General features: G+C 42.6%; 1 pseudogene; it reads left to right on the top strand.

The window, feature by feature from the left end:
- Window positions 1-1,136: 1,136 nt before the first annotated feature.
- On the top strand, window positions 1,137-1,310 carry LOC125171356 (uncharacterized; annotated as a pseudogene).
- The last annotated feature ends 9,900 nt before the right edge of the window (window positions 1,311-11,210 follow it).

The raw sequence follows: 11,210 nt of genomic DNA, 5'->3' as shown, positions 1-11,210 counted from the left end.
ATGCTCTTTACCATCTTCAGAAATTGACATTTTAAAAAGTAAATACCCCAATTCTTTCATTAAAATGAAAAAAATTACTTTGCTCTTTTTTTTAATTAAAAAAAACCTTTAACATTTTTCTATTTTTGAGAGAGAGAGAAAGCGCACTAGCAGGACAGGGGCAGAGAAAAAGGGAGACACAGACTCCGAAGCAGGCTCCAGTCTCTTAGCTGTCAGCACAGAGCCCGATGTGGGGCTCAAACCCATGAACTGTGAGATCATGACCCAAGCCAAAGTTGGAGGCTTAACCGCTGAGCCACCCAGGTGCCCCCAAAATTGCTTTGCTCTTAAAGTAATCACTGTGAATACCACTGTAAGAAAGAGTTACACACACACACACACACACACACACACACACACACACACACTTTTAAACCTCGCCCCAACCACCATTTTGTAGCCTCAAACCTGCAATCATTTTTCTCCATATTCCTTTTGCTTTTTTACCCAGCAGGACTAAAAGAGACTTTAGATAGTTGGGGCTAAAAATATCGTAGCATGCACTGAATATTGCCCTTCTATAGGTAGCTTCATATGTATTGTGTCTTATTTGGAACAGTAGCTTGTTTGGACACGCCCAATTACCGGAATCAATGGAGGTCCGCATGCCATTCTCAAAGATTCCCTATTCTAACTTCTTCTTTCCCAACCCTATTTAAAACATATAACCCACAGGTAACTTTGGAGACCATCATGGTTTTCTCCAATTACAGAGAGACATTTGGACTTATACGTTCCTTAGCTTGACGAGTGTTTCCGGTTTCAGAGAGGAAATTGTTCCACCGAAAGAAATTGCTGAGGTTTCCCTTTATATTTTATGACACTACATCAATATAGATAAACATATTTAAGAAAAAAATTGAAAGTAAAGAGAGTACTACTACTGCCATAGCGGATATTGGTAGTAAACAGAAAGAACCACCACAGAGTGAAGTGTTTCTTGACAGGTGGGCGAAGTTCCTTATTTAGTATTCAAGTTAACACACTTTTGAGAAACAGTAAATAAACTGGGAGGACCTCCATGGCACGTATGATCACTATTCTAGTGTCCTGAATGGGAAAAACATTAACTTCATGCCCTATAGAATATGGTGGCCAGCTTTGCGCAGTGGCAGTATCGTAGCCAATGAAGTTTATCTGAGGCGCGATTATTGCCTCGGATAGAGTATGGTGGCCACATGCAGCTGGTTCATTTTGGAGAAGTCTCTGCTTAAAGATACACTGATGTATTGCTGCCAAAATGTTATATTATGTAGAATATCTTCTTAAAGCTCAAGGCTATTTTGATTTCAGCATTTAGGAGAAGTGGTAAGCAATTCAGATACATGACTTTCTCACAAGCTGCGAATATTTTAGACTTCTCAGGGTTGCTTAATCTAAGAAAATTCTAGCTTCTTGAGCATTACCTCCAGGAAAGTTGTTACAAATTCAAAGGCATAACATTGTTTCTTATATAGAATTATGGGATTTTGAGATAAATTTTCAGCCAGACTTTGACTATTGGGATTCTCTTCCTCCCCCTTCTTTATAAATAAGGAATCTTCTAAATAAGAAGTAAAATTCTAAGTCTATCCAATGCCAAACATACAAATACGTATACAAAAATATAAATACAAACACATAAACATACAATACTATTGTGTTGTTTTGTTTTATTTTTTAAGTCCATGCTATTCTCCTGGTTAAAAATATTGTAAGTTTGGGGTGCTTGGGTTGCTCAGTCACTTAAGCATTGGCCTTGGGCTCAGGTCATGATGTCTCAGTTTGTGGGTTCAAGTTCCATGTCTGCCTCTGTGCTGACAGCACAGAGCCTGCTTTGGATCCTCTGCTCCCCCTCTCTCTCTGCCCCTCCCTCACTCTCTTTCTCTCAAAAATAAATAAACTTTAAAAAAATATTGTGAGCTTAATATTCTCGTAGCATTCCTTAAAATTATTCCGTTAAAAAATCATAATGACGCATAGGTGTGAGTGAGGCACCCTTACAAGACAAATTGCACTGTCCAGCTGTTGAGATGCTTGATGTCATTTTACCTTATTCTTGACATGTCATACTAGAAAAGAAAAAAAAAGGAATCTCTGTATAATAAGATTGAGAATGTTACCTTATCAACTTTATACAACATGAAATCTTTTAAGAAATTTAGCAGAGAGGCACCTGGGTGGCTCAGTTGGTTAAGCCTCAGACTTGATTTTGGCTCAGGTTATGATCTCACAGTTTGTGAGTTCAAGCTCCAGGCCGGGCTCCATGCTGACAGCACAGAGCCTGCTTGGGATCCTCTCTTTCCCTCTCTCTCTCTGCCCCTCCCCCACTCGTGCACACTCTCTAAATAAATAAATAAATAAATAAACTTAAAAAAAAAAAGAAATTTAGCAGTTTATTGTAGCCTGTCCTAAGCACCATATGGTGCATATTTTCAAATAATGAAATACCTTCAGAAATACCATAATGGCTTGTTTTGGTTGGTGGCTTTGAGGCTTCTTATCTGTTCACAGGCTTTGCCAGGAATTTTCGTTTTCCTAATGTTATTCACAAGGTGTGACCGCTTGTCCCATTCATCATGAAGAACAATAGCATACTTATATTTTGTTAAAGCCAAGGAAAATTCTTAGAGATGAATGTTAATAAACCCTGTCTACATGGCCACAGGTGGAGTCAAGATGTAACTAATGTTATGTTTATTTGACTAAGAGAGGGAGCCAAACTGGATAATTCCCAAATCTAATCAAACCAATTTTACTGGAAGTATCAGATTTTCGCTGCTTATTTTGGTCTTTATTCTACGTGGTGTTGAAAAGAGACAACTTAGTCTTAAGGCATAGATTTCAACCTATCCTAGCTGCTTACCCAATTGATGCAGAGAAAAATCCAAAAAATAATAAAGAAAAAAAATGCATTTAGGATACAAAGACATGGAGGGATCTGGTTCTTTCCTAAGTTTCCTTCCCCGTCTTTCTGTTTTTCCAAAGAAGCTTCAGAAAAAATTGCTAAATGTTTAATCCAGTGCTAATGACTAATAAAAATGACAAGATCATTCTTGACGAGTGGATTAGATCTATTTTTATTCTACCCAGTCACACAATATCTGCTTAATGGAAAGCCCCCTCCTGTGTTCCTCAGTGATTAAAGAGACTTGCCCCAGAGGTAACATGGGAACTTCCTGGTTACATGAAGTTTGTACACAAGTTCTAACTTGAAATATTCCTCATCCAATGCTTAATTGTCTGCCATAAATTGGAAAAAGTAGCTGGGGACTTGGATTTCTTCTGGATTTGACTCTTCTCTGGAGGTTTTCAAAATTTTTCAGCATCCACTGACACACTATGAAGTTAGAGGTTTGGGTCAACTCAAGATTTACCCGATTTTTTTATTTTAAAACCATTGTTGGTTTAAAATCATTCTGGTTTTGGGGCACCTGGGTGGCTCAGTTGTTTGAGCATCCAGCTCTTGGTCGCAGAGGGGGTCATAGTCTCTCAGTTCATGGGATCAGGCCCACGTCAGCCTCCATGCTGAAAGGACGGAGCCTGCTTGGGATTCTTTCTCTCCACCACTCATGCTTTCCCTCTTTTCCTCCATCAAATTAAAGAACTAAAACATTAAAAAAAATTTTAATAAAAATAATAACATAAAATCATTCTGGTTTTAAAGTCAAAATGGCCTCCTCAGCCATCCCTGTGCTTTCAGTAAGTGGACCTAAAATTCAACAATTTGATGCAAATAATTTAGAGCCCTGCCTCCAGCAGCCAAGCAAAAGTCTCATGAAATATATTATTGGTAAAACTATCTTTGATATTAGCTACATATAGGATAGGTATATATATATATATATATATAAGTAATAAAAAGGTAAACAAATCTTTTTGATCAAAAAGGTAAACAGATCATTTGAAAACTAAAAAGTATACTTAGGAGAAGAGTTAAGTTTCTTAAGATAGATAATCAATATACAATAAAGCATGAATATTTATTTCAGAATGTTTCATAAAACTTTTTTTCTCATATGGAACTGTCACAGAATGTCACAAAATGTTAAACAGCCTTTTATAGACCAATCTCTTATGCCATGGGTAAATCCAATCAATCTTTCTGGTTTCTGTCGAAATAAATTTGGGGAAGGAAATACCAATTTTTGGACAGTCATAGAAGTGCTTCCATATATTACACTGAATTCTATCTGTAATTTCCAAATCAACTTCCTTGACTCCTTTTCCAGGTTACCATTCTACCATTGGATGGTTATTCTCAAAGCCTTCTCCCAAGTGTTTCTTTAGGGAGCCATACATTCCCAACTAGTTCATGCATTTGTTCATTAATTTATTCAATATTTATTGAGTATCTATTATATACTGGGCACTGGGGAACTTTTTTTTTTTTTTAAGATATAGCTCCTGCCTTCAAGAAGCTTATGGTTTTTAGGAAGAGATAAACACACAAAAATTCACTATAGAGTGTGGTATACACTTACATAGAGGTTGGCTAGACTTTGTGAGAGCTTACAGCAGGAACATGTTATCTGGGTTTGGGTGTGGGAGGGTGACCAGAGAAACCCTCTAGAAAAGAAGACACTTGAAAGAAGTTTTGGTGACCAAGTTGGAGTTACCTAAGTGACTAGTAATGAAAACAGTGATCCCATTTACCATGTGCCAGGCACTGAGCTGAACCCTTTACAAACATAATCTCATTAGTCTTTAGTAATATAGTAAAGAATGATTTTTTTTTTCTCGTTTCATACATGAGGCAATGAAGGCTTAGAACTGGTCAGTGCCTTAAGCAAGGTATACAGCAAATAGGAAAGCTCTATCCAGGAGAGTGTTTCTGGCCAAGAAAACAGCATATGAGCAGGTCTTAAAAGGGGTAATAGTCTGACCTGTGTGAGCCCGGAGGTGGGACTGTGTATCTGACCCAAAACCAGCATGTGCGGCAGGGAGCGTGGCTGTTGTGTATAAGGAGTCTACAGCTGAGCAATGCGGAATCGCTAAGTTAAATATTTTCAATTTAATTCCACAGCTATGATAAACTCTTGAAAGATCCTACGGAGGACAAGAAAAACTTGAGTATGTTTATATGTGAAGGCTTTAGTTCATCTTTTATTTTATTTGAGACCTGGTGTTACCAAGTGGCATGACTTGAGTACCTCCCATTCCTCCGGTGATCATTTTGCACCTAACATCCCCTCTGCTAATTAACATAGATTTCAGTGGTAGGATTTGAAGTGCTAAGTAACTCCCTCAGGAGCGTTGATCCCTCATTAGGGTTTTTCAAACGCTAACTAACCCATTTAGTTGGGTTAATCCGTGCCTGACTAGGACACTTCAGGTGCCTCCTCACTACGCAGATTAGACAGATAATATTTTAAAGCAAATCAACACAGAGACTACGTAACCGCCAGATGAGAGCTTACTAGTAAAAACAAGAGAGAAAAGTGTCCCTTTGTGTGGGTGTGGGTGTGTGTTTGAGGCAGTTGCCGCAAGGACGAGTGGAGACACGCTAGGAGTGAGGTGGCCCCAGTCATTTCCTTTTCCTGAATGGGTGTGCAGATGATGAGTTAGGAATGTGTGAGCCTCTGCACCCCTTTGTCTGAAAAGCCTCGTGACACGCTCTGGCTCCATAAACACAGCCATTATCCCTCATGCCTTTTCCACAGTTGGGCGGTGCTGACGTGGAGAAGTCAAGGCACAGACAGGCTGACACTGAGAAATGACAGCAGTATCTGAAACAAAGACTCCGGATGGCGTCATGTTTCCACGTGGCTGGCCTGGAGACAGATGGCACATTTGCTGGGCGCTGCTTGGGAGAAGGGGACTTATTCTGGGCTAAAGACAAAGCCCTGGCACCCCCCGGGACAAGCTGACAGGCAGGATGGCAGTGTGCCTCTTTCCGAGCAAGATCTGAAGGAGATCCGGTATGTACTCCTTTTGTGTGTGATGCCCTCAACTCAATCAATGCAGCACTTCAGGAACCACGTGGGATTCCTAGGCTTACAGAATCTCTTAACAGCTCAGGCCCCAACCCTCCCTCGCAAATGAGGGAGCACATCTGCACATACTCACATGATTTTGTGTATACTTTCAGGAGGACCGTGGATCTTCCCCGTTCCTAAAAGACTAGTGTCTTTCAGAGCAGCTTAAACTAGAATGATCTCTGAGGGCAAAAATATCAACAAAGTAAATAAATTTTCCATCATTTCACCTCATTTCAAATCAGATTTTCGCTGAAAATAAAACCAGAATTGTCCGGCCTTTGAAGTGTCTTACAGCAACATGAACAGCCCTCATTTCTTTATTCCTAGTAATGTTTGGCTGAGGTTGGGGGCTACCCAGCAGGAATGCTAGGGAGGGGGTTCCTATACTGGATGGGAGATTGGACACGATGACCTATGCATGGGCCTTACAACTCTTGAGTCCATGAGCTTCCATTTACAGACACCCTTATGACTCCAGAGAAGGAGACTGCTGGAGAATCTCCAGGAGTCACAGAGAATTCATCTCCTCACAGGAGGGTCAAAGGTTGTCCGGAGAGACTTCAGGTCTCTACAGGGAATCAATTCTAAGAACATTGAGTTCAGTAACACGTGCCCATCAAGCCTGCTCGCTTCCTTAAGAAGCCCCTAGATTGGGGACTGGTAGCTGGGACTGAGGGGCAGGAAGGGCAGGAAACAGGAGGCAGGCCTGGGGTCAAATTTCCTCCAGGACTAAGAAGACAGAGATGAGCAGTTGGGGTATTTGAGATCTGGGGGGCTACTCAGAGAGTGTAGTGTAGTTTTCCTGTGGAGTTTGTTATCCCCTCGTCACCTCCAAACCCTAGGCAAAGAGAGTCAGCATTCAAAGATGCTTATTTGAAGACAAAAAATGCTTATACAAAAAAGAAAAAATAAAACACACACGTATAAACAGTAAGACAACACTGAAAGGGACAATAAAATGTTCCTAGTAAATTACTTTTGGGTTGTGAATTTATAGGTAATCTTGGTATGTTGTATTTTATACATATCTTTATATGGATAGTCTGTTTTCTACAACAAACATTATGACTGCTTTCCAACAAAGCAATCACAACATTTGTAGATACAAATTCTTATTTAGAAATACAACCCATCATTTTTGTTAGGTGAGGGCCTGGTAAGACCAGATTAAATAACTCTGGGAGATAAGCAGGCTCTAGGCTTCTTTGGATGCCTTGAGATAATCACCAACACCATGAAACACAGGCAATACACGGACAGGGTTTTGCATTCAACAAACTGAATCTTGCTTAAGGGAGTCTAAACACAAGCTGAGCACATAATACTTTCAAACACAGTGACAGCCTCAGTGATAGAAAATCCCTTCTTGATTTGGGATTCCATCCCTTTGGACACCCTCTCTTTTTCCTGGCACAATTTCAGACTTCTCTTTCAAGAGCTGTATGTAGTCTCAGGAGAGGCTGGGAACAGCGACGTTGGCCACACCTTCTATTTCTGTTCTCATGGTGGCAGCCTAGCCTCGCCTCTCTGACCTCCTGCCTGAACTATTCCGAGAATCTCTACCCATTCTCTGCCTCCATCTCATCCTTCCCACACTGCCCGAACCAAAGTTTCTGTCTGTGATGCCACCTTGCCTGGTGAATCAACACCTCCATCTGAAATTCAAGAGCAGGTGCCCTTAACTCCTAGCCCTGATTTTCAACCAAGCTGTTCCTAACACAAATAACTTTGTATAGAAAGATCCAGGGAAATTAGAAGCAGGAGTTTCTTTATTGAAAAACATTAAACGATTCTCCCAAGCAACTGCAGATGGGTTGATCTTGGTTTATATGTTCTCATTTCGGTCACACTGCCTTTCAGACTAGGCTTCCTGGTCCATAGGGGTAGAGATGGTATCTTCTAGCTCTTTCGAACCCTCCATTTCATTGATTGTAAAGCTGAGCACTGAGTAGATAGTTTATACATTCTTGACACGGTAGAGGCATGGTAGCCGAGGAAATCTGCTACTCTGCTATTGGAACGATTTCCAGGGGCGTAAGGATAGTGAACTCTTCAGAATTACAGACTTTGGACTCAAATCATCTGCACACATCTGCCTATTGGACCAGCATCATGTGTCCTTTGCCACAGTATGTCTGTTTCATTCCACAATCAGACCATGAACATTTAGTGAATGTTTGCTCATGCCAGCGCCTTGGTAGGTAAAGTGGATCCAGAGATGAACCAGGTATAGCTCCCGCCCTCAAGCAGCCCAAATCTACTAGAAAGTGAGATACACAAGAGTGACTGTGACACAGAATAATAAGTACCTTTCAGACTGTGGCTTTGCACAAAGGGCTCTCTAGTCACAAAGGGGCTCAGGTCAGAAAACATTTGAATTGGGCTTTGAAGCGAGAGTGAGACGAAACCAACACAGACTCGAAGGAAGAGCATTAGAGGCAGAGGGAATGACGCGCAAAAGCGCAGAGAGGTGAGAAGCAGATTACATATAGAGAAGCACACGCCTCCCATGTGGCTGGAACTACATGATGAGGTGGGAAGAGGGGAGCTGGCTTCAAGGAGGTAGGCTATAGGGAAGACCAGGGTGGGGAGGAGTGTGCAGATGGTGGGGAGCTGGGAGGGGTGAGGAGGGGGCTTCCTCTCCTGATTCCTCCTTTCATGTCATTTTCACGTAGCCCAGAGGTGACTGGGCTCTCTCTCGCCATGATGTGAGTCACTGCCTGTCTTCTCTGCCCAGGCCTGAGAGTGGCCTGATGGAGGTGAGTGCTGTTACTAACATGTTCCTTCATACACAAGTTTCAACAATTAGTAATAGATGAGGTCAGGCCCACTGTGTCACCAGCTGCCACAAAGCTGGCTCCAGAGTGCCATCAACTCTCCAACCTTGTCCGCAGACAGGTTCCTGCCTCAGGAAACAGGACATCATGCTCAGGAGGGACACACGAAGCGGAAAAATAGGAGGAAAGAAATTGCAAGAGGCTGGCCTGAGACTTCCCAGACAGGGAGTGGCTGTGTAAAGCCAAGATTTTCCCCAAACATTCCAGAACAGTCTATTGAGAAAGAAAGAAAGAAAGAAAGAAAGAAAGAAAGAAAAGAAAGGAAGGAAGAAAGAAAAGAAAAGAAAGGAAAAGAAATGAAAGGAAAAGAAAGGAAAATAAATGAAAGGAAAAGAAAAGAAAAGAAAAGAAAAGAAAAGAAAAGAAAGAAAAGAAAAAGAAAGGCCTACATTTTCTTGTCCTTCATGAAGAACTTCAGTGGGAATGTGAAGAAAGAGCAAAGGGGCCTATTTGCAAGACAGAATGATTGGGTATGCAGGATTAGGTTCATGTGTAAGCCGGGAAAAAGTTTCCCAAATGGTGTCGTTTGTGAGGTTTCTTCTGTACAATAACACGTCAACTAGACCACGGAGCTGTTGGAAAATGCACAGATCCTGTCCTTTGAATGTGTAAAAGTGACTTCTAAGCTGCAAGTAACTGGTGGTAGTTATGTTATTCCTCTATGTGAATACCCTGAAGAGTAGACAAATCTCTTAGAAATTCACACTTCTTCTGTCTTGCACTCAGCAGATATTTGTTGAGCGGCTACCGTATGCCAGATGTTACTCTGTAGATACTGGAAACATCACCGTGAAGAGCTAGTTTATAATCCAGTGGTGTGAATTCACTTACCTATGCCTTATACCAACTGTCTCATATGCAGAGACAGGAAGGAAGGGAGAGAAGAGTGTGTAGACAGCGGTGCTGGCAGTCAGAAGTCACTGGTACCTGGGTGTGGAGAGAAGGGAAGCCCACAGGTAGGAAAGAGGAGAAGAAAGGGGTTGTTGGAGAATCTGAGGAGAAACTTTAGATTTTTACCTTTGTGTGTGATTCTCTTCTTAGCTATAGCCAGGACTTGGGACAAGAGCAGCCATTCTGGTCGTACTATCCCAAGGAAGTTCTCCCAAAGCTCGTATGACATTAAACCTTTTTCGTCTCTTCCCTCTGTGAAACTAGAAAATAGAAACTAATCTCAGCCTGACAGAGAGGAAGGGAAAGAGGAACAGAGAACCAATTCCTGCCAGGAGGGTTCTACCTTGCTGTCTGCTGCCCTGCTCCTTCTCATTGGAGAGCCCAAGTATGGAGGAAGCAAAGGAAGGTGAGGGTTGCAGGTAGGGTGCACAGTGAGGAGTCCGGAAGTCGCCCTCGGTGCTCGCCCTGGGTTAAGTCTTATTTCCTTCACCTGGACACGTGTGGCAGCAGGCAGCCACACAGCTACAAACAAGGGTGGATTTCAGAGCTCAGGGGCTCCGGCACATTTCTGGCACCTGCGGGCCTCCCATGCCATTTGGTGGCCACGGAGCATGGAGACAGCAGGTGGCTGGAGGTGGCTCCCCAGGTAACACGGACATTCCTGAGCTCAAAGAGTTTTGCATCCGTGCAGCCAGCCCACGGGTCCCGAGAGACTCTCTTGTCTCAGGAGGGTTTGACACCCTCATTCCCTTATGTCCTAGGCACCGCTGGGATGCTGTTTACTCTGCCAAGGGAATGCACTCCCTGCCAGTCAGTTCAGACCCAACCACTGTTCAAGCTTTATGACTTAAGACCACAAAAACTGGAAAAATTGCTTTCGGGAAAACGCCCCTTTTTTGGTGTGGTGAGTCTGCACGTGTGGCGAATGCACGGGGAGGGCGTAAGTTTCTTCATTGAGTGCTTTGAGGTGTTAGTTTTCCTCACTAGACCTTACTTGTTTCTGATGATCTATTTGAGAAATTAGAGTAGACTTGACCAATTTCTGGCTGAGGTGTACTTGGGCTCCTTGTTGGAGCACGTGTGGGGAATGGGGACCAGCATTCCTTACCCAGACCCTTTTCCAGGGCAGCCAAATCACCCGGGAGCCGGGCACCCAGTCTATTTGCACAATGCAGTTTTCGACTCTGAATCATCCTAGGTTCTCTTCTTGGTATCGCTTTGGATTGCACTCAACAGCATTCGGGTGCCTCGGCTTCTCCTTGTACAGACAGGTTTGTTTCCCAGGCTCCCGGGGCACCCCGCCTTCAGGAAGCAGAGAGGCCCCGGCAGATAAAAGGGTTGCCTACATTAGACGCCCACTCACCTGGGACAACCAGGTATGGTAACAGCTTTTTATCACTTCCAGCCCCACAGAACTTAAACAAGTCTGCCCTAGGCAAAATGGTGAAACAGGCCCAATTCATCTGAATTCGTTGTCTCTTCT

This window comes from Prionailurus viverrinus, chromosome B4, assembly GCF_022837055.1.
Source record: "Prionailurus viverrinus isolate Anna chromosome B4, UM_Priviv_1.0, whole genome shotgun sequence".
NCBI lineage: Eukaryota > Metazoa > Chordata > Mammalia > Carnivora > Felidae > Prionailurus > Prionailurus viverrinus.
The sequence above is the reverse complement of the archived record's forward strand: the minus strand, read 5'-3'. Positions and strand labels throughout refer to the sequence as shown.